Source organism: Ambystoma mexicanum, chromosome 4p, assembly GCF_040938575.1.
Source record: "Ambystoma mexicanum isolate Mex_15411 chromosome 4p, UKY_AmexF1_1, whole genome shotgun sequence".
Lineage (NCBI taxonomy): Eukaryota > Metazoa > Chordata > Amphibia > Caudata > Ambystomatidae > Ambystoma > Ambystoma mexicanum.
The window spans coordinates 396,777,413-396,802,556 of NC_090927.1; positions in this window are offsets into that span (position 1 = coordinate 396,777,413).

Consider the following 25,144-nt stretch of genomic DNA (forward strand, 5'->3'; position numbering starts at 1 on the left):
TTTTTTTTGACCCTCATATTTAGTACAAATCAGAGTACTGTGCAATTGGCTCAGTTTCTGTATTTGTTGCTAAAATCATTGGGTCTGTGGGAGAAAAAAAATCCATGTTGGATTAAAAAAAAAACCTTTTTCTGTTATGCTACAGTTTATTTGTTTGTTTGTTTTCAGTGTTCACTTGTTGTTTCTGGCTAATGCTTAATACTTTGCTTTGTTGTATTTTTTTTGGAGCAGTAACAGATTCTTCATTTGTTTTGATATTATAAAATTTTGGAGCAGTTAGATACCAATTGGCGTATTCTAACTGTCTATTTTTTTAATATATTTTAGTGGTTTTGATTTATCTATTTGGATATTGTTAAATTTTGGGACAGTTAGATACCAATTGGCGTATTCTAACTGTGTATTTTTTGTCCTAATTTAGTGGCATTCATTTATCTGATTAGTTGTTGTAGAATCTTTGAGCTGTTAGATAGCTTTTGGAGTATTCTAACAGTTTATATTTTTTTAACACAAATTTACTTAAAGGTTTAAATACAGTTTATTTATCAAATTTTGGTTTTAAGAACAACAAATAAGTGTTTGCAAGATTTGCTGGTAATCTCTGCTTTAGAGTAATGGTACTATCATTACATTCAAACCATCCACATTTCTTTTTTATATATGCCGTGTAGTGCCCTGAATTGGTTGTGGCTCCTGCGTGGTAGATTATACCTATTGTTGTGAAGGTTTTCTTACCAAGTGATATTTGACTATGTGTGAATCCAGTCAGCTTGCAGTTGTTTTTGGTACCATCTGCATTGCAACGTAGAAGCATTAGTATTACGTATTTACTATGTGTTTGTATTACTAACGTGGAGCGATTATCTGAATTGCAGGTAGAGCATAATCTACCATGGTTTGCCTTTTGTACAAGTTGCTGAAATGGAATGGATTCACAATTTGGTATTGATATATATATGAAGCGTTCATTGGGAATTTCTTCTTGTGTCACATTGTTGCAGAGAGTGCATGTATGTTTCCACATGTATGAAATCTGGAAGATTTCATTTATAGGTATGTTTTTGTTTTCCAGTACTAATAGTAAGTACATTAGAAATTCTTGTGGTTCTTCCTGTGAGTTTATAGTGAATTTCACCATTCCAGCACAGTAGTCCAATGGTCGTCTTATTGCAAAAACACTATATGTGTTGTCAGGATTGTTTGCTGCATTTCTGTGAAGTACTAACATTTGCAAACTCAAAGGGTCTGTACTGTGTAAGTAAATGTTGTCAACAATTGGTGGTAATTGAAATAGAATATTCATTGCTACATTTGCATAGCAACTTACACCAACTATATTTGAGAATTTAAATGGTCCAGGTAGTTCTGTATCTAACTGCTTTTTTTGGAGTTTGTCTTCCTTCTTTAAAGAAGTACCTGGTTTACTTTCTCTAATTGATTCTTTTTTGTTTGTGGTACTTGATGAAGTATTAGTTTCTTTTACTCTCTTTGGAGGATTTGCAGTGACGTCCTGTTGCATTTCTGTTTGATTTCGTTTTCTTTTACAACGTTTTAGTTTTTGTGGAACAGAATATGTGCTTAGATGGGGAGTGTATAGTGAGCGAAGTCTATTATATTCTAAAATGCAAGGAATATCAGCGTTTACTTTACTTGCATCAAAGTTGATTAGAAATAGACTGTCAAGTGTACGTAAGCGTGATAGTGCTATGTAGCTCATGCCTTCTTTAAATACTGTGTTACCAATATCTATCATTGCTTTGTCTAGGTTAAGACCTTGTGATTTATGAATCGTGACTGCGTATGCAAGAGTTAGAGAAAATTGTTCTCTGCGTACATACATATCTTTGAAGAGAAGGAATCTAGCTGTTGAGCGTCCGATGTGTTTTACTTCTGAAAGTTTGTCAAAGAGTATATTGACAAACTGAATTTTGTTGTCACGTGGGTATGTTTGAAAGCCAACAACTGTACCCAGTGCTCCATTAACTAGTCCTTGGTCCACGTCAAGGTTACGTTTAAACATTACTCTGCAATTTAAGGATAATTTTAACATCTTTTCTAAGCCTGCTGTGTTTGAGATTGATTTTTCTAAATTATTTAGTCTTGTTGTGGCTTGGTCACACATGGGTAGTGTCATACCATGTACATCTAGTTTGTCTGTGGCGCTAATTTCTATTATTGGTTGCATTTCTTTACTTAACATTATCTCATTGAATTTGAGACAGCTTGCAAGAGTTGGCATTAAGGCCATACAATTGACATTTTTGTGGGCTAATTGTTCCATAACATCTGTAGCACATGCATCATCGCCATAAAGTGCATTAATGTGCCGGGTTTTCAATGTTGCTTCTGCTTCTTTAGAAAGTATACCAACTCTCAAACTTTTTAAAATGTTGGCATAAGTTAGATGTGCAGATTGGCGCATGTTTTCTGTTAATTCTCTGTATTGGAAATGTTGCGAAAGGTTGACATTTCCAATGCTGCCAACAGTTTTACGGCAGAGTTTGTGCCCTAATGTTTTAAAAATAGGTTCACCTTTTACTGGTGTTAATTGAAGCAGATCTCCAAAAATAATAATGTGTTTTCCTGCAAAGAGCTCTTCATAGTCTGTTTTGAGTACTTCTTGTAATCTGAGGTGAATCAAAGCTAACATCAGGTTGGAGACCATGCTCACTTCATCTATTAGTAGCATTTTCATTTGTTTCAATACTCTGCGTAATTCCATTGCAGCTTCTGCAGAAAGTTTGTAATAGTCTAATTTGTTCTGGTGTTCTACTGGTAATAGTAGTAATCGGTGTAATGTAACACCACCTATGTTGTAGGCAGCTAAACCTGTGGGGGCAGTGACAACAGCTGACAGTTTGTTGTTTGTCAATTGTTGAAGGAACTTACTAATGATTTTGATTAGGAATGTTTTGCCAGAACCAGATTCACCACTGACGCACAGTAGTATAGGTTTATAATTATGGCAGGAACATTCTTTATTTTCATGTTTTACACCATGTGCAATTTGTTTGTTACTTCTTGAAAAATGCTACTTTGCTCATTGTTTAGTTTTGATTGTAGTATAGTTAAGTCTTCCTTATCTTCATACTGACACATGGTGTTTTCTACTTCTATCATAGCTAATTCTGCCTCATTTGTTATTAGTGGTTCTCCCAGTGGTTCTTGGCTTCCTGTTACAGAAGGTTGACTACTGTCAGGAGTATCCTTATCTAGTTGGGCTTGGAGTTCTTCTTCATGTTGCTGTTCATTGTGCAACATTGTTTTGTACTGTGTAAAGTTTACATCAGTTATAGAACTTTCATTTGCTTTGAAAGCATCCTCATATGAGTCATAGTTATCTAGTAATTGTTCTTCTTTTCTCCATGGTTTGAAGAGTTGTAGCAGGGACATGTAATATACTTCTTTATGTTGAGGAGTCTTCAATGACAATTTGATATGATTAATTAAATTTGGTTTAGTGAGTTTAACTACGCTGCCTTCACAGTCTGTCACTCTATATTTACCTTTTTTTTCATCAGGTTTCATATTATTTTTGTATGTGTAGTTTTGGGCTATTTGGTATAGACACATGTTTTCCAAAGTGTTACTTCTGTTTGGGTAGTATGTGTCCAATAAATTGTTTTTTTAAAATGTCTTGGCTGTTGGGATCATGTTTGGCTATTGTTTCTATATCTTCATATGATTTTAGAACTCTTTTTCTAGATTTAGCTGGACCAAGACTTAGCCATACTATATTTTCAGATTTACCATATAATGAAGTACCAGTTAAACGATCAGCTGCTTCATAAGATCCACATTCTCTATGGGTGAGCATGTTTATGCCCAAGCTGTATAATTTCTGAGATACTGTTTTATCTCATGACAGGTCATTCCAGAGGTCTTGGAGCTCTGTCTTTTCTGCTTTAGTTAAGTATGCTGTGACATATCGTGCAACTGCAGTAGAATTTTCTGCAATGTACTGCACATCTATGTTTGCATTCCATAAGTGGGCAATGATTGCATTATAATCATTGATATATTTTTCTTCTTCTTTTCTTTTTATGTAATATGTATTTTTAGGTGACTTACCTTTAACACTATGTCTAACTGAAGACATGAGGTTGTTTACTTGACCTGTATTTGTAACTGGTCTAGGGAAACCAAATCGGCATTTGGTGTAGTATTTGCCTTTGTTTTTGTATTTGCGACGACAATATTTTCCACATTTGTGTCTTTGAAATTGTAAAATTTGTGCATGAAGATCACTATTTGTGGCTTCTGATGGAATTTCACAAGTGACATATTTTTCAATAAACTGTAAAACAGTGGCATCACTGTCTTGACCAAATTTAGGAGCATCTTTAATCCATAAAAGCATGTGGATATGTGGTGCTCCTCTGGCTTGGTATTCTTTTCTCCAAAAGAAGTGTTGCACTTCTCCAAGGGGAGGAACAGTTTTATTACAAATAAAGTGTAGCATAGCAATGAAGTGATGGTGAAAATATCTTGAAACATTAACAGGATCCAAAGAACAAAGTTCTCCAGGTGTTAGAATATCTATATTTGTTTTGTTTTTATTTGATATGCGTAGGAAATCATGTAAATCTTCCCATGCATATTCTGCACAACTTAATGTACCAAACCAAGTGGGTGGGCCAAGGTTTCTGATCATACAACGTACATCTCCATGACGTCGAAACCAGTACTCTTTAGTACCACGCATATTTGCTAATAGATTTGTAATATTTGATTGTAAAACCTCATCCTTTTGTTGCACTTTCTCTAATAATTGTGTAGCTGTCATATTTTGAAAGTGTGATCCTGATTTTAATATGTGTGCAACTCTGTAACATAAAGTTGCTAGTTCACTTTCAAAGAGTAGGTGGAATATGTATTCCACATTTTGTCTAAATCTGGGATCTTCAGAATACATCCGTAATGAGCGGTATTCTGAAGCTGATATTTGAATAGGTCTATCATCATACCTTCCTCCTTTGCCAGTAGGAAAGAGTAGAGGAAAAGCATGTGCTTCTATACTTTTTTCCCATATACTGATTGGCGATCCTTTTGTTTGACGCATTTGGTAAGTTTCCAGTACATCTTGTACGGTGTCATTACAGTGCAAAGGATGAATTGTATAATGGTCTAAAGTATTTGATATTGTAGCAGGATCTAGTAGCTCAAATTGACCAGCTTCTTGTGTTTCTTGAATTATTTCAGTTGTATCTTTCAAGTTTTCTTCAATATTAATTTCTTTGTAATATTCATTATTCTCTTTAAGATATTGGAAGGCTTGTCTAACTGTATATAAATCTACCAGCTGTTGCCATATTTTTTTGTCTTTTGTAGGTACTCCATTTACTAATATAATTAAAGATTGCTGCATTGGACGTTGCACTCCTAGAGTATGCACATTTTCTTTTAGATTTAATGGTAAATAAACTACTTTTCCACAAATGCCTTTTACCAATTCAGAGGGAGGTAATTTTGCTGTTTTTGGTTGAAGGCGCATTATTGCTTGAAATGGGTGGGGTGTACTGTTTGAATTATGCTCTCATATAAATTAAGTTGTTGTAGAGGTTTTGGTACTGGGTATAATTCCAAATTATTTGTGATAGAACGTGAAGGAGTTTGGTTGTTGTCAAGTTTTGTAGTGCAATAACTGCAAAGTATTAAGGGCTCAGTTATTTCATATTTGTTTTCTGCTACAAGGTAGAGAGCTAATTCAAACCATTTAGAATCTTCATTGTCTTCTATTTTGTATGATAGGTCCACAGTTTGTGTCTTACTTTTATAAAAAATTATACGGCAACATACACATACATGGTTTGGTACTTCATTTTAGTATTTCTTTTTTGTATGTGTTTAGCAAAAGGTTGCCATGTGTAGAATTGTTGCTTAATTGGTTTAAAGCTATTTCATTCTGTAAATGGCTTTCACTTCCAAAATATTTTTTCTGGATATAGTGAATTTCTTCAAGTAGGTCTTTTGCTGTACCATGTAGAAGGATGTTATTTAACTTTGCTAGTGCTAAAGCAGGACTTTTAGCATAGTACAGTTTATAGACCAGATTTCTTATAGTTGAATGATGTGTTGATATCCTTTTGATATCATGGAAAGTGGTTTTACAAGTAGGTCCTGTAATGCAGGCCAATGAATGTCCTTGTAGTCCTGTGTACTTGCGCACTGGACAGGTATCTATATTTTGCAGTAATTTAATTTTGATTTTGTCTTTGCTTTTTACATATTTATTGAGGAATTGGCGTAAAGATTTGAAACATTGTTTGGGAATGTTACAGATTGACGTGCATGGCCATTTGTACACTAGACGTTCTGATTCAGTTGAATGGAGGGGTAATTCTAAGTTTTCAGGGCATATTTTTGTAAGAAGTACTTCTTGTTCCTTTATGGTATTATTCACTTTTTCATAACCTCGACCACTGCTATGTATGGCAATTGTATTTGTTTGCTTTTGCTTGTACGCTTCTTCATTAAAATATGGTTCTGTGCTTGTAGTGTGATTCCATTCACCTCCGCTGATACTTAAGAAGTTCTTTCTGTTGATATTTCGCTTATTGAGAAGTCTTTTTTGTAATTTAGTTATTAATTTTGTTAGTGGTTTCATTTTGTTTAACAGTAAAATAAATACATTTCTTTTGAGAAGAATTGCACTGTCCATCAATGCTTCTAAGATTAATTTCCTACGATAGGTTTTAAGCTTTGAACCTGATTTCTCTCCTGTTTTTATAAGATTTTGAAGGACTTTGTGACGGTATATTTTGGCTAAAATACTTTTCTTGGTATGCTTACTTTGCACTACATTAAAATTTGAAGAAGTAGTTTTATCTGTACTGATAGCTGATTTTCTGTTAATTGTTTTTTGGTTTGTTTTACATTTTGATAGAGGAAGCAAAGTTGTTGTACTTGAAACTTCTTGTGTTTCACTAACTGATTGTACTAGCTGTTTTGTTTCAGCTTTTTTTACAAATTCTGCTAGAGATGGATGCTTATGTTGGACACCTTTATTTTCATTTGCTCTACTTTTGCGTTGCTTTCTACGGACTTGACTTTTGGTAGGCATTCTTTAGGGTCTGTTGAAAAAAATAAAGAAGATGTGGGTTGGGGTGTTCTGGAATGTATGTGTGCTGTGTGCATGAGTGTTTGAGTAAGATGATAAAGATGTATGTAATGGTGTGTGATTGTGCATTGGGAACTAAAACTAGTAGGGATAGGTATTCTTGAATTTATGTGTTACTAAACTGGGGTTCAGATGACAAAAAAAAGTAAGCTAGTGGTGTGGAAAAGTACAAATAGTAAATCGAATGTATACAATTAAAACAGTTGTTTGTTCTATAATATGAAAATTGTAGTGGTTGAGTTGGGTAATTTGTGTGTCCAAAAATAGAAATTTGTGGGCCATTCTGGCTGTAAATCGCTGTTTAAGACATGGAAATTTTTGGACAAAATGGTACAAAATCTCTATTTTTAGAAACCAAAATAGCTTGCATTAACGTTATAGTATATTTGATTAATAATACAAATATTATGGTGATATTTTACTTCCTTTTTTTTAAATTAACAGGTAACTTCTTAGTTTTTCTTTCTTCTTCGAATTCGGCTGCTTCTTTTCAGGAAACTGGTCTTCACTGAAATTGTAAAAGCTTTGAATTAGTAACTTTGTTTGTATATAGCACTGTTTTTAATTTAGATATTGATTTTTTTAATTGAAATCCTCAGTGCCTTCTGTAAAACCATTAAAATAATTTATTTACATAAGATACATTGCATCAGTTCAGGACATATGATATGTTCTTAATGAACAAATTGTATTGAATGACTAACTGTAGCAAAAAAAAATATCTTTACTATGTCTTGTGAAATTTATAATATATTAGTGAATACCACTATTTCTGTAAGTAAACTGTTCTAGGTAATAGCGCCTCAATGTCATGTCTAATTTAAAGTAATTAAGTAAATAAATAAATAAAAACAAAAAATATGAAATTGTATAAGTATTTTTATAAAGGTTTAAACATAGATTGTGTTTGCATGCAATTCTGTTTGAATGCATGTAGTCTATATATTTCATTTAAAAAATGTTAGTTTAACATGATTTGAGTGTGTGTGTATAAAGAAAGTAAATAGTATAAAGGTTTATAAGTGATAGTTGATTTTAGGAAATTGAAAAAAGTACAGTAAATTCATTTTACAGATTTTACAAGGTAAAAGTCTGTTTGAAAATGTGTTCATCTACTATACAGAAAATATGCATACCTGAAGTTTGTGTTCATGCATATGGATATGCATGGAGCTGCAAGTAGAAATCTTGAAGACTTGTACAGTATTTCTGGTAGATGCTGCTTGCCAATGATATGACACTTGTACTCAGAGTACTGATCTATGATGATGCAGTTAGATGTAGAGGTCTTGAATGTGATTGGTGCATGGTCATGTGATTTTTGAGGTACATCCAATGAGGGAATGGCAGAGAGAGTGTAGTGGAAATGGTAGAAGGGCTGTTCATGTTACGATATGTCCGCGGACATGGCGGTAGTTCGCGGACATCGGGAGTTACATCGGGGGATTTCTGGGTTCAGAAGTCATGCAAATGAGAATAAGCACTGAAAGGGATTGGTCAGGAAAGTTTGGTGGGTGTGTTGTGCCAGGAGAGATTTTCGCAGATACTCTTTTTGCTGAGAGAACAAATGATAGCTATGGCTGTGTGTTTCAGAAAACAGATTGTTTGGATTTTAGGAGATTTGTGGATACATTGGTTGAAGGTGCATGCAGAAAGCTGTGGAGTAGCTGTAGATCTTGGATTCCCACATGTGGAAATACACTGGCATGGAGTACGTGGAATGAAGTGGTTGGACTTGCTACCTCTCTGTGCTACTTTGGAGACAGAGCAACATCCAGACATATTTGTAATTCATTGTGGAGGGAACACTTTAGGACATGTGACTGGAATTTCTTTGCAATTTGCTATGAAAGAAGGACTTAGGAAGGTTATGGACATGTTTCCTAATTCTCAAGAGATATTTTCACGGACTGCGCAGAGACAAATGTGCCTTTGTTCATTTGGTCCACAAATGGAAAAAGCAAGGCGCAATGTTAATAAGGCTGTTTGTGCCTTTCTAAGAGATTTTGGCATGTCTTCTTTTCACAATGAAAATATTATGTTTTGTAGTACATACATTTTTCGCAGAGATGGAGTCCATTTTACTTATGCGCAATCAGATTTTTCTGAGAAATGTACAAAATGCATTTTCAATGCACTTATTAGGGTACATTTCTTGCAATGATTCTTGACACTTTTTTCGCAACATAATAAGAATCCCTTCTACACATATTTCATGAGAAGTACATACACATGTGATGTCATCAGTGATGTCATCAATGACATTTGTGATGTTATCTTTGATGTCCTGGGTGTTAGTCTTAGCAGTGCACGGTGGTGGCGTGAGTTATGGTTGCTTAGCTTACCATAACTGGCGAATTTCATGGGTTTTTCGGTTTTACTTGGAACCATAACGCCCCTTTAACAAAGTTTTTTCACTGAATTTGATAGGTTTTTAGTAGCGCAACTTAACCATAACGTCCCTTTAACAAAGTTTTTTTCACTGAATTTCATAGGTTTTTAGTAGCGCAACTTAACCATAACATCCCTTTAACAAAGTTTTTTCACTGAATTTCATAGGTTTTTAGTAGCGCAACTTAACCATAACGTCCCTTTAACAAAGTTTTTTCACTGAATTTATATATATATGTATATATATATCCTGGTATAGGTCTTGTACCTTTGTATCTTGGAGTTACATAGGTGGCAGGGTCAGAAGAGTCATTTGTCTGGTATACTGCCTAACTCCCACTCGATTGGGTTGAATCCGAGGTTCTCCTCTGCTTGTCATTCTGTTTTTGGCAGAATGAGTATTTTTATGCCCCGTCTCCAAGTCCAATGGAGGGGTATTTTTCACCTTCGCAGCTGCAGGTGTTTTGGAAAGTTTAGAGGTTTTATGGTTATTTTTATTTTCAGAGGGCTTATGGACATCATAGATCCTGGTGGCCTATTCAATCACCCAATCCAGGGTCCTATGCTCATGAAAATCTCTCACTAATTGGGTCATAATGTATTTCGGGAGCACATGGAATTATGTATTGATGAACTCCTTACTATTGGTATTCACCTGACTAGAAGTCTGGGCAAATGCTTGTTTCAAATCCTGCACAAACTCTTTAGGCACCTAGTCTTCCTCACACTGCAGGTTGGATGCCCCCTTGCAGGCTACCTGTGGAGTCCTGTGAGTAGTAAAGTGTTCAAAAATGGCTGCCTTATAGGTGGACCATTTATAGTGATCTTGATCCTACAGCCGTGCAAAGAAACTGAAGTATTCACGGGAGAATATCCACTTGACAAACTCCATGCAATTGCCATCATTTTTTAATTCCAAATGTTGTCATCATTTGCTCAAAAAGCTCTAGATGCTCCCATACCGAATATTTTGCCTTCTTATGACAGGGGGTCATGAAGCTCTTTATGACCTTGATCTTCCAAATTGGGTTTTTCTCAAGACCTTTCTTTTGTTTGGCAGACTTCCTTTTCCTCTGCACCTCAGTCCACTCAGAGCTGCTACTGTTGGTGGTCCATTCCCTGTCCTCAAGGCACTCCCTACCTCTATGAGACTGGGAAAACCTTCCATAATTACAGGGTCTGGACTCTTCTCTCCTGTGGTGCCATGAACTCTCAAGGTCATTTCCCTTGTAATCCCCTTTTTGCACAGGTGAGTTCCCATCCTCCTCATCCCTCCCTCTAGGTATGCCGGGTAATTCTACCCATCTCCCTGAATGTGTGGATGTTTTCATGCGCTTTCTAGACCAAAACTTTGGCTCTTCTCTTTCTGCAAAGCGGACTAGGTGGCCCCTTTGTAGTTTCATTTTCTGCCAGTCCAAATCCCTGATCTTTTCATCATAGGAGTCCTCCTGGTCAGAAGTACTCGCTAGGATGTTTTGATTTGCCAGAGCCCACTGGTCCGGCCACCTTCCCTTCTGCTACTTAGGAACCCTGAATCCTCATCTATGTCAGATAAGGACTGACATTCTGGATCAGTATGACTAGGCCTGGTTCAGTCCAGCTGCCTCATGTTTCCCTGTTCTTGCTAAGTGGTTTGCATGAAGTCAGCTGTGCTCTGGACATATGAAATGGTTAATTGGCTTGAGGTCCCTGGTAGAGAGGTCACCACTACTCAGAGGACACTTTTCCATAGCCTGACTGGGCAGGGTGACCCAAAGTCTGTTTGTATATGGCTATTTCATTAGCCAACCTCTCACACCTGTTTTTCTCGGCTCCTATCTCTTGGTGGGATGCAGAGACCTATGTTTTTAATTCTGACACAAGTGCTTGAGTGGCTTCTAACACTTTACTTTGGGCCATTAATTGATCTTTTAGTCCCTTGATTTCTTCACAATTGAACACACTTTCATTTTGTGAGGTTTGCATTGGGCACCCATATTCAAAGCGTTTCATTTTCAAGCGACTAATCTCTTCCTCTTGTGCATTTCTGCAGTGTGCTGCCTGCAATAGGCCAATCTCTGCTTGCCTCACACGTTTACTTAATTCTGCATTTTCTAGCCTTATGTCAGTCAGATCCTGAGAACATGACTCACTTTTCTCTGCATCCATCTTTAACTGACACACTTACAGATAAAGTATTCTATGGGTTTAATGTGTCCTTTTCTTTCCTCAACTGCTTTCTCTGTTGTTTCAATGGGCCTCATTACACAGTAGGCGCGCGGCAGTGCCAGTAATCCCTTAGTGCCCTACTACGAGGTCCCTCAGCGGGTCCCATCCTTAACGCCTGGTCTGACCAGGTGTTAAGGACGGGACCCGCTAAGGGACTTCAGAGCTAATAACGATACCACAAATTGCTGTAGCGTTATTAGCTCCTTCCCCATTCTCATAGGGGCTCGAATGGGAATGGGGAATGGTATTTGGCATGGGGACTTACCGGGTCCTCCAGGGTCGGAATGACCTGGTAAGTCCCCATACCGCCTACCCGGACCCGGTATGCGGTAAGGGAGTAGCCATGCCGCTAATAGCGCCATGGTTACCTCCTACCATGTAATGAGGCCCATTGTGTCTGGATCTTGGTGGCCTGATCAAAATCACATTGAGACTCAATCCCTTTGATAATGAATTGGCTATTTTCAGTTTTCAAATGTTTTAGTTGTTTGTTTCTTTATTTATATAGCGCTCCCAAACCCTGTTAAGTGACTTCAATTCAGCAATCCCACTAAGTCAGTGCCTCGTCTGGGACGCCCAAGGGAAGCCCTTATTTATATATTTTTATGACAAGTTATACTCTGGATGATAAACCCTTATGTAACGCCCCTCTCTTTGAATCCCCCTGACCTCACTGAGCCAAGAAGTAGGTTTGTTTTGGAATTTAAAAGATTTATTGGAAAAATTAAACAATATATATATGTATCACACGTTTATAATAAATTAATATTTGATGTCACACTTAATATGACAGTGATCAACAATGGATAATATTACAATTGTACGCTTATTTAATTACTTAGGAGTTGGTATAGGAAGGAAAAGGTAACTGAGAATGCTTTTATGGTTTCAAGGAAAAACAATGATGGAAAGAATGCAGTACAGAAATAAACTGATAGGGTTTCACAAGAGATAATATGTTCACTTTTCCCCTTGTAGCAATTCACTCCCCCCCCTATGCAATAGAAGGAGATGGAAGGGGAGCACACAATTTTCAGGAATACAAACAAAATGCAATACAAAGTTCCAGTTCCCCCCAGCGAGTTTAGGGGAAAACAGGTATGATTTTAAAGCAGGCAAATCCTTTTAAATGTGGTGGCAATGAAGTAAAAATATCCTAAAAATGCATTTAATTCCCTATAGGAGGTTCAGGGTAGGTGATAGCAATTTAAGATTAGTTCAAGTCACACTGGCAATGCTCAATGAGGGATTAGCAGATGAATTAAGGTACATTCTTGTCCAACTCTGATCTTTCTAAGAGCTTGGGTTAAGAAATGACAACATTTTTTCGTTTTTGGTAGCTTTAGCAACATTGGTTTTTCATCAAATCTTTACACAGACCTGTACCCTCTCCCTGAGCATATTACAGTAATTTACTAGGTCTCTAGCACAAACCCTGTGTCTGCAATATTAATAAATAGCGTGGTTCGGTCCCAGAACACCGCACAAAGTGGAGTTTGGTCTCAAATCGTGACGGCATTTTCCATATTAAGGACCCCCAAATTGTACATTTCTGTGAGCTTAATACAAGATTTTATAAGCAATTTAATCAAACATACATTTTCCCTTAATTGAATTCACATACCAGTCTGGCCCGCCCCCCAGCACTTGGTGAGTCAGAGATCACAGGCCTCTCCTTCCTGGCAGGGCAGCTGTTGACAGTTACACCCTAATCTGCATTTCTATTCAATTGAAAGGTTCTATTGTGTTGTGTCCTGCAGGCTGCAGGGGAAACGCCTCCCTCTCAATCAACAGGGCCATGTGATATCCTGGGCTGTTGTGTGGGTCTCTGGGGTGTTAAGGGTTCTCAGGAAAAGCAAGTCTTTTGAACTTTTAATTACATAAGACCACCTTCTGTTCACTGCACAGTTCTGTAAGACAGCTCTCCTGTCAGGATTTATAGAGCGCCAGCGCCGGTCAGTGGCTTGCAATGGTACTGCACCCATTTTTGGAAGCTGTCTTGAATTAATACATTTCAAAAAGAAAGGATTTTACTTGATAGTATATGATCCTTGCTTGGCATGGCATTGATGTGGATCTGCAGTAGAGTAATTTTGTGCCCATAATTTTAGCCATTTTTGACATCAATTAAAACGGATTTTGAACAGAACCATCTTTCTTTGCACTGGTGGGTGGCAGGTCAGGCAACCATTTTGGTGTGCGCAAAACTGTGCGGTTTTCCTGGATTCTGGCGCAAATGTGGGCTTTTCCGCCATCTTGGATTTTCTAAGCCCACAGCACCAAATGTTGTAGCATAATAGTTCAAACGTGGGTCAGGACAACGAAAAACCCAAAGGTATCTGAGCGCCTTGCGTAAGAATATTCAAATTGCATGTTACATATTATCAGATGGGGGGTACCTGGGAAAGAAGGTGTGATAGGAAAGTGATAATCTCCTCCAAAATGACTCTGTTATGAATAATCTGATAATTTAGTTAGTGTTGTAGTGCGCCCAGATTTCCCACACACTCTTTATGCTCATCTTGCAGTGCAGAGGAGCACTGCATTTTCTTGTTGCTGTTTTTTAACTCATGTTTTAGCTGCTCAATGAGACTTTCTTGTTTTAACTCTAAAATGTGGCTCTGTTGCACTTTAGTTTCTAATTGTTTGAGCTCTTGCTGGGCTTCATTCAAAAGCTCAGCATGGTTCTGTACAGACTGAGTATGAGTATTGTGGACACACCACACAGGACCTATGCGCTAGTTATCACTGTTAAACTTTAAAGAAAAAAGTTAGATTTGTTTATTCCAGTAGTGGTGTAAGCAGCAGTCCAATCCTGGTCAACCTGGCCACACAGGATATTATAGAAACAGTTAAGTGGAGTGTGGATGGAATTGCGCTAAACACCATTAGACTATATGACAACAATTAAAGTACAGTATTTTAATGTGATGAAGAACAGCCGACATGTGTTTCGACACTTGCCTCGTCTTCAAGGCTGAGTGGCAGAACCACAAAACGTAATACAGCAATATATGTACAGAGTTTGAAATAACAAAATTGTAACAGAAAATTGAAGATTGAGAAATGATTCAACATAAAAACACGAAAAAATTAAGTAAATAAAGAACCGGTAAGAGGAGTGGTACAGCAGTTGTGGGGCAAGATTGGCACCGCATTAAGAGAACAGGAATATAGAAAATGTATATAAGCACAATGGAAAATAAAAACTGTTTCATCTTCAAGTGAATGTGATGTCCCATTGCACCCTCGCAAGACCACCATGCAGATCACGCACCCAACACCATGCCACGTGTATAGGGTGCTAATGCAATATAATATTATCAAGGCAAGAGACTAATCAACATCCAAAATCAATCCATTTGTTACGCTCACCTGGTTCCCACGGGGGCGTCGACCAGAACTGGGCCGCTGTTATTTCCACCAGCGTGACGTGTAGCGCCGAGATGACTGACTGGACTGGCCCGCTCAGCCTAGTTTGTCTGGCTCGCAAGAATATTCTTCTGCAAAGGAGAAGAGGAATTAACCACCCGTGGAATTGAGTGTCAACCCACCTTCCCCACTCCCATTGTCTTCCCACAGATCACTCTTGATGTCCCCTCCTTAGTCTCACCTGATGTTTGGAAGGATGAGCTCTCCATCCTGCGTCGACCGCAGGGGCGCGTTGATGACCAGTTACTTCACTGGCGTAGAGGAATTGGTGAGTTCCAGTATTGACTCTAAAGTCCAATTGTTCAAATGTCTGCTCTTCACTCTGTCCTATTCCTTGCAGGTTGCCGATTAATCCACTCGAAGATTTCCAAATGGCACTCGGTAAGATTCAGGTAAGTCTATTGTGGTTTTCCCCTTAGGGGCCGGGGTACGACGATGAAGCAGAGTTGACTGTGCCGACCCGAGATGAGGTGAGTACCTCCCGTGGTAAATCAGGTAAGTCCTTGAGGGGTAGCTTGTATAGCCTTAGAGAGTCCCCTTGCTCACCTTGCTGTCTTTGTCTCCTTAGGTGTCGGAGGGCGGCCGCGAGATGGAGAGAGCGTGATGGAATGCTGAAGTACCGCCAAGCAGGTGAGTTCAGCGCGGAGCCGTAGGAATGCGAAGCGATGCTCCAAAGACTTCTGTCTTTCAGTTCCGTGGCGAGATGGATCAGGATTCAGGTAAGGATTAAAGTTAAAACTCCTGTTCTAACCTTTATCCTTCTTGTCTTCTTGTTTCAGGAGTCCCAGGACTGAAGCGGGCGTGGCTGAAGACTGGAGCTGCTGAAAACACAGTGAGCGTTACGCTGCAGCAAGCAGAATAACGCGAAGCACGTGTGGCTGTCCGGGCGTGGTTTAAATAGCCTTGGAAGAAGATCCAGGTAAGTATTCTTCCACAGCCCCACCCAAGTAACAAAATAGTTCCTTCAGTAAAATAGTCACTCCTAAGCCTCATTTGGCTTCAGTCTTCATGCAGCATGGTCTGCCTCAGGTGAGTATGCAGCATGGTCTGCTTCAGGTAAGTTATCAATAATGAGCCTGGCGCCCATGGCGCCAGGACTGACTTTATCTTTATGAGCCTGGTGCCATAGGCGCCAGGACTATACCCAAACAGCCCCTAATTGGGGCTTTTGGGCATGCTCCAAGTGGCATGATGCCTGCTTCCGGGGCTGCTGGGCCTGGTCTGGTCTTCCGGGGGCAGGCATCATGACACCATTATAAATGATTAGTGCACAACTGCACCAAACATAAATTCCAAAAAATACCAGAAACCACATTCCGGAAAGGTATACCCAATAAAGAAAACGCTTACCAAAAAAGATTTGCAAATGAACAGTGAATACAAGAGCCCTGTTGGAACATTGCCAATAGTAAATTAAAGATCTTCAACCAAAACAAACCTGAGAGCAACTAAGTAACATCATTAAAAATCAATAAGTTCAAAAGCAAGGGACTTACCACACTGGGCTTTAAATGGTGAATACCCGTTGAGAAATATATATCTTTATCCAGTATCCAAAAAAGCCTAATGGCTAGCACGCATATATCGCCTGCAATTAATAGCACAAAGGTATCAGAGGAAGAAAGACAAAATGATAACAGAAAGCATTCACGAGCACAAGAGAAAATAAAAAAGGCTACTTACTCGGCAAATCGAGTCAGGTACAAATAAAGTGAAACAAATCCAATGGCTACCGTTCTCAGTGAATCTAAATAGAAAAAACTGCCGTACACGTCACAGAAGTGACAGTGGCGGCGGCGCAACTACATTGTGTCGCGTAAGTGACATATATTGTCAACAAAGTGACGTAGGCGCGATTACTGTCCACACGAGATCCTGCCATGGCATTAAGGTAATCGGAGCAAAATTGCGCTCGTCACATTGGTGTGGCTCAATGACTGGTGATAATGAATAAGTCCCAAAACAACTAATTAGGCACATTAGCAAACAATAAAACACGTGATTCTATCAATTTAACCAATAACCCGAAAATGGGAAATCAAGAATCCCGTGTGGAGGAAATCATGTATAGTGATTATATCCATAATGTCAGCCCTAAACGTGCATAGATGCCGGTAAGCTAAAACATGGTGGAGTTGAAAAGATGCAAGTAAGGGGAGCATTAGCATAATTAATGACAGTATCTGAAAATTGATTAGTGGAAGTATTGGCCCACTTTTACAACAAAATGTAGCTATTTAACAATAAATCAGACCAGATTCATAGAAAGACGTGCATCTTGTGGTCAGAATTTAATCCACGAGTGGTACATCGTAATAGACAGATGAGTTTGGCTTCCATCTGTCGCAATTTCAACTGAAGATTCCCGCCCCTTTTCCCCTTATGCGCTCTCATTAATCCAATGAAGCGCAAATCAGATGTTTGATGCAGTTGGTGTTCAGTCTGCCAATGAACTTCCAGAGGAGATTTAGGTTCACACGCACAGAGATTGGTCAAGTGTTCTCTGATCCGGATTCTGAGTTGGCGTATGGTGCTACCCACATAGAGCTTGCCACAAACACATATAATGGCATACACCACATAGGTGGTTTTACAGTTAATAAAGTAGCGTAGAACCACTTGAGAGCCAAACTTATCTGTAAAGGTTTGACATTTAGAATGGGCCCAGGGCACTGATTGCAGTTGCCACATTTGTGAAAACCTGACGGTTGTTGTAGCCAAGAGGGATTGGCCACCTTATTGTCAAAAATGACGGACTAACCTGTGATTTAATGGTAGGCGATCTCAGAAAAGTAAATTTTGGCTTAGGTGTTAAAAAAGGCTCGAGATCCTTATCGAGTCTTAGGATATGCCAATGTTTAGCTACCATTGTATACAACATGGAGGAGTCAGTTGTGAATGGGGTAACCAAGGAGATATGTTGAAGGGAATCTTTGGGTTTAGGCACCTTGTTCAAGAGGTCAAGTTGAGTAACATTGGTGAATTTAGTGAATGCTTCATCTATGACTGAGCTGGTGTAGCCTCTGTTCAGAAAGTGCTGATTGATAATATTGCATTCCATATCATAATCTATTGGACGCGTAAATTGCGTCTTGCCCTATGAAATTCTCCAGTTGGGATATTGTTAATAGTCATACGCTGATGGTTGCTCTGTGCTGCTAACATGGAATTAACCTCAGTAGGCTTTCTGTAAGTACTGGTTAGAAGCTGTTGACCTTCAACAAAAACATGTAAATCTAGGAAATAAATTTGTTTGGAGTCACACGTACTGGTTAGGCTGATCCCAAATGAGTTAGTATTAGCAAAAATAAGAAAGTCATTCAAAGCATCTTCAGTGCCTTTCCAGATCAAAAAGATATCATCAATGAATCGTCGCCAAGTAATAATATTAGCAACAAACTGAGTTTGATTCAAAATGTGTGTTTCTTCAAAGTGATGCATAAAGAGATTGGCCAATGAGGGGCAAATTTAGCACCCATGGCCACCCCTTTTAATTGAAGATAGAATTGGTCATTAAAGATGAAGACATTGTTAGCTAGCACAAATTGTAAAAACTGTTTAAGCATGGAAACATGTTCTAGGAATGATGCCGAGCTATTTCTAAAGACATAGTCAAGTGTGAGCAAGGCTAAATCATGATTAATGTTAGTGTATAGGGAAACAACGTCAATGGTAACCAACAAATAATCAGGTTGCCAAATGATGGCAAGAATATCTTGAAGAATGAGAGAACTGTCTCTGATGTAGGTAGTCATTAGGACAACATATGTTTTAAGAGCCTCGTCCAAGTATTCTGATAAACCCTCTGTGGCCCAGTTAATTCCGCTCATTATCGGTCTAACTTCTGGCAAGACCTCAAAGGATTTATGAATCTTGGGTAAGAAGTACATGGTAGGTAAGGTAGGTTCTTTGATCAATAAAAATTCCTTTTCATCATCAGTCAAGTAACCCATGGTGTACCAACAATCAATTAGCTCGATTAGGTCCGATACAACTCGTTTGCTAGGATTCGATTTTAGAACCAGATAACATCCAGGGGTATTGAGGTATTTAAGGCCCATAGAGATATAGTCACAAGTGTTCAAAATGACAATATTACCCCCCTTATTCGCCTCTTTGATGACAATGTCGGTATCATTGGTTAAGTCCAGTAAAGCAATTTTTTGATTGTTGGTGAGATTGGATTTACACCCGGGTTTGGACCTTTTGTCCAAATATTGATGAATATCTCGAGTTATTGCTTGATTGAAAGTATCAATGACGTTGTCACCAGTAAGCTGTGGTGTGAATTTGGAATTGGGTTTAAGTTCCTTAAGATTCAAATGTAATTGGTTAATTTCCAAGTCATGAGGAACATTTGGGGTGTCACCGCTGGCCTCTTGTTCCAAGGAAACCAAGGTTTCAATGGCTCTCAGATCTCCAATGCTGAGAGCCCTCGGGGGATCCAGTTTGGGCTTGGGAGTGTACATAGTAACCTGAGTGGCAAAACACTTTTTTAACTTAAGTTTTCTCAGAAATTTGTATAGGTCTACTTGAAAATTAACAAAGTTAGTACAAACACTGGGTGAACATGATAAACCTTTATTAAGGGCAGATCTTTCATGCGCAGATAATGGACGTTTAGAAAGATTAATTACTAGATCAGTATCAATTACTGTCCCAAATGTTTTTTGGAGCGAGTTAAGATACCCGGACGGGCCTGGTCTTCATCTGAGCTGCCGCTTCCGCTGCCGCTTGCCCCCCCTCCTACACCTGGCATGTTTAGTGGAATTGGTGTATATACTGTGGGGGTTATGGAAAAACGAACCTGTTTGGTATTGGCAAATCTGACGTTCCCTTTCTTTCTTCTAACCAGTACTTACAGAAAGCCTACTGAGGTTAATTCCATGTTAGCAGCATAGAGCAACCATCAGTGTATGACTATTAACAATATCCCAACTGGAGAATTTCATAGGGCAAGACGCAACTGTACGCGTCCAATAGATTATGATATGGAATGCAATATTATCAATCAGCGCTTTCTGAACAGAGGCTACACCAGCTCAGTCATAGATGAAGCATTCACTAAATTCACCAATGTCACTCAGCTTGACCTCTTGAACAAGGTGCCTAAACCCAAAGATTCCCTTCAACATATCTCCTTGGTTACCCCATTCACAACTGACTCCTCCATGTTGTATAGAATGGTAGCTAAACATTGGCATATCCTAAGACTGGATAAGGATCTCGAGCCTTTTTTAACACCTAAGACAAAATTTACTTTTCTGAGATCGCCTACCATTAAATCACAGGTTAGTCCGTCATTTTTTGACAATAAGGTGGCCAATCCCTCTTGGCGTATCTGTGACGTGTACGACAGTTTTTTCTATTTAGATTCACTGAGAACGGTAACCATTGGATTTGTTTCACTTTATTTGTACCTGACTCGATTTGCCGAGTAAGTAGCCTTTTTTATTTTCTCTTGTGCTCGTGAATGCTTTCTGTTATCATTTCGTCTTTCTTCCTCTGATACCTTTGTGCTATTAATTGCAGGCGATATATGCGTGCTAGCCATTAGGCTTTTTTGGATACTGGATAAAGATATATATTTCTCAACGGGTATTCACCATTTAAAGCCCAGTGTGGTAAGTCCCTTGCTTTTGAACTTATTGATTTTTAATTATGTTACTTAGTTGCTCTCAGGTTTGTTTTGGTTGAAGATCTTTAATTTACTATTGGCAATTTTCCAACAGGGCTCTTGTATTCACTGGTCATTTGCAAATCTTTTTTGGTAAGCGTTTTCTTTATTGCGTATACCTTTCCGGACTGTGGTTTCTGGTATTTTTGGGAATTTATGTTTGGTGCAGTTGTGCACTAATCATTTATAATGGATTGATTTTGGATTTTGATTAGTATCTTGCCTTGATAATATTATATTGCATTAGCACCCTATACACGTGGCATGGTGTTGGGTGCGTGATCTGCATGGTGGTCTTGCGAGGGTGCAATGGGACATCACATTCACTTGAAGATGAAACAGTTTTTATTTTCCATTGTGCTTATATACATTTTCTATATTCCTGTTCTCTTAATGCTGTGCCAATCTTGCCCCACAACTGCTGTACCACTCCTCTTACCGGACTTGGTATGTTCTTTATTTACTTAATTTTTTCGTGTTTTTATGTTGAATCATTTCTCAATCTTCAATTTTATGTTACAATTTTGTTATTTCAAACTCTGTACATATATTGCTGTATTACGTTTTGTGGTTCTGCCACTCAGCCTTGAAGACGACGCAAGTGTTGAAACACGTGTCGGCTGTTCTTCATCACATTAAAATACTGTACTTTAATTGTTGTCATATAGTCTAATGGTGTTTAGCGCAATTCCATCCACACTCCACTTAACTGGTTCTGTACAGAGGCCACACTATTCTGATGTCATTCTTCCACTATAAGCAAATGGAAGTAAATATATCATGTGAGCTGAGCCATTTTAGCCTGCTCATCTCTAGTAGTTTGTGTCATATAAACGTATGTTAGATCTTGATGTAACAGACCATTATCCTGCCACATGTCAGCATTTGCAAAGGTAACCTGCTGCATCAGTCTGGCTTGCCCCATTTCACATTATTCCTCCAACCATTCACCTTTAATAAATAATCTTGATAGGTGGTCCTTTCTGGCAGCATTGATTTCTCTGGTGCTCATTTTTAAATGTGTTCTGCAACCTTATACACTCTCTAGGCAAGGGCAAAATCTCAACCCGTTCCTGCATATTTTCTGCTCACAATGTCAAATCGAAATAATTCTATTCAAATCTATGTTTTATCTATACCTCCCTGGAACCAGGGTTCAAGTCTGAGGGGCACCATAACAATGCAAACACAAATTCTTTCCACTGTAATGCAATTAAACCCACATGAATAGTCTGCTGGTACTGCAAATGTTACAAGTGAACACTCTCAACCAATTCCGGCCTTGAGCCCCCAATTTGTCACATTGTATTGGATGGTCACTCTGAAGTTGGGGAGTTTCCCCCAATTAATGTGTCGCACAACAATGTGCTTAGCAGATTCTTATTTGGTTAGGTCTCCACCTGAATAATACCACTCAACTGATACCCCCTGTATGACCAATAATCCGGGAAGCAGGCTGGTGTACATAAATAATCTGTATATATATATATATATATATATATATATACAGTCGTGTTTGTTTGTGGATTTGTATGTGGCATTGATCTTGGAGACGTAACTCTTCATGAACGGCGAGGTGCGTTGTCATGAATATTGCATGAAATATTCTTTATCTCATTGCCAAATTAATGCAACTATTTCTAGCTCAATAGGTCATCCTGTTGCCGAGATAATTATTTTTATTTTGTTTGTCGGCATTACATTTTGTGGTTTTCCGCCGCCATCTATGGGTCATTTGTAGAAAATGCTCATCATTGCTTTGTCTGTGCTAAACTGGTCTTGCATTTAATTTTTTAGAAGAAAGTGAGTGTGTCTTTCTTATCATTGATTTGTTTTGCAATAAACTTGATACATGTTAATTTCACTAATTATTTTACATTGTTTTATTTATTTAGTATGTATAGTCAGTCAGACCTTTACACTGTATTGTTAGAAAGTATACATATTTCCAATATTTCATTTCTAAAAAAATTCATAACTACAATTACATAATTTGCACTTAATTTAAAACCAATGTTTGTTATCATTTAAAACCAATTAACCGTTAAGAGGAAAGTAAAAAGGGGAGAAACAAAACATCAATTTTTAAGCAAACAATCTGTCAGTTGCATCAATAAAAAATAAAATAAAAACAGCCTTTTATAAGTGCTAGCCTCAAAGACATAACATTCTTCCAATCAAGAGTAGCTAGCAGTCCACTCTCCCTCCACATTTATATCCACTGATACAGAGGGATCTTAGAAGGATCACAAAGCAACCAGATGCTTTTCAAACTTCTGCCATATGTGTAATGCAGCCGCAGTTGCCACCAAGGATTTTGCTTGTTATACAGAGTCGCAAAATTGATCTGTTGTAAGATATACATACTTACAGTACTTCTCTCATAAAAGTGCTTTAACACACTACATTGAGTAAGGAAATGTCTAGCCAATTCCACAGACAGTTTGCAGATACGACAGTGTCGGTTACATCTTTCCAGAGCAATCCATGCCCCTGTATTTTTTAAAAACAGATAGGGTTTCAAGGTGCAATAAGGTGACAAACTGTACCAGTTTCGGTGTGTAACATTTTACCAGGCAATCACAAGGTTGATTTACCGTCATAACCTGTGTAGAATACATATTATACCTTTGTTTGCTTGCTAAATATTCAATGAAAATCATGCGATCATGATTCTTTGATTTCCTCTCAAAATCTGAGGCATATACCTCACCTAGCGAATCAGGTAAGCCTTTCATGCTAATCTCCACACAGTGATTTAATACAATTTTTTCGGTATTAGCAAACCAAACACTGTGCCCACAGTATGAATCATGCCACTTAATTATATTTGAGGGTCTATCCTTTTTGCTGAAATATACAGCACCCCACCACTTAATAACAGCCAACTGCAAAAGATCATGTAAAGATGGCAGTCCTACTTCTAGGCGCATGGCTTCCACAGGTACTGATTTTGGCAAGCCCAACATTGACCTCAATGTTTTCACTACAGTTTGGGCAAGCAAGAAGCTGATCCCAAAGGCAGCATTTCTATAGCTGTTTTATGTGCGGTAAGTTTATCCTCCATAGAACAGCCCCCCTACTTGTCAATCACATTATTTAAAGAAAGCCATTTAGTCCAAGCTAAGGAGGTAACCATCCTTGCATGATGAATACTGTTCAAGTCATGTGCTATATGCATGGCAAGATATCTATAGGTATCAATTTGATCTAGATTGTGTCCATCCAATTGCCATGTGAACCTCTTGCCCTGGTATGCTCCCTTACCTATTGGCATAACCTCTAGCTTCCCGATATTTACTCCAAGACTATTAGTTCTGCATAATTTGACAAAGCATCAAGAGAGCACTGTAGACCCATTGGGGTTTGATCAAAAATCAAAGTGTTATCAGCATATGTGAAACTATACATGCTTTTACCCCCAAAGGTCAAGGATGATTGTGTGTTGTTTCAAGAGTTTGAGCGAAATCTACCACATAAATCATATACAATATTGGGGCAAGTACACAACCCTGCTTAAGTCCAACATTGGGATAATGTCATGCGCTATCTACGCACACCATCGTGGCAGGTATGGAGTAAGTGGAGGCTCTGCGCCATTGAATGTTCCCACTACGGTATCTCTACTTCCTGGTTTACCGGTCTAGTCTTCTGTCCTTTTTTGTTTACCTTCTGGTATTTAGCCACACCCACCAACCTGTCCAGTGCGTTGCAACCCTTTGCTTTCCGCTCCAGGTGCTATCGCTCTCTTTTCCACTCAGTAGTACTATTTTGCTACTTTCCTGGCTGCTGATAATTTTTTCCCTTCTGAGTTTTTTCTCTCCTTCGCTACTTTCCTATCTTTACCCCTTGCGCCCCGCACCTGCTGCTTGGATTCCGAGTTTGCAGTGGGGGCGGGGTATGCCTTTCTTTCGGCTATCTCTCTCTGTGGTTTCCGGGTTTTGATTTTGGAAGTTGCCCCTAGCCCTTCTGCCTTTTTCCTTTCTAAGATTCTTTTCCTTCTATTTGCTTTGTTTCTTTTCACCTTACTGACAACTTACCTTCCTTTCCCTTTCGGTCTGTTGTTCGTTTCTTTCATGGTGTTCCTTCTCTCTCTACCGGCGGTGGAGTCACTCTGGTATTCTGTTCATCGAACAGGAATCTCTTGCATACTGTGGACACTCCTCCAAGTTCTACGGTTACGAACTACTTTGAACTGCTACCAAAAGTATTCATCCTCATATTCTTCTGAGCTGCTACCCTGAGGAACATTGGCTCTCTACGATCAGCAAGCTAGAAGACTTTCGTCCTAACCAGCCCTTCAACTTCCGGAGAGG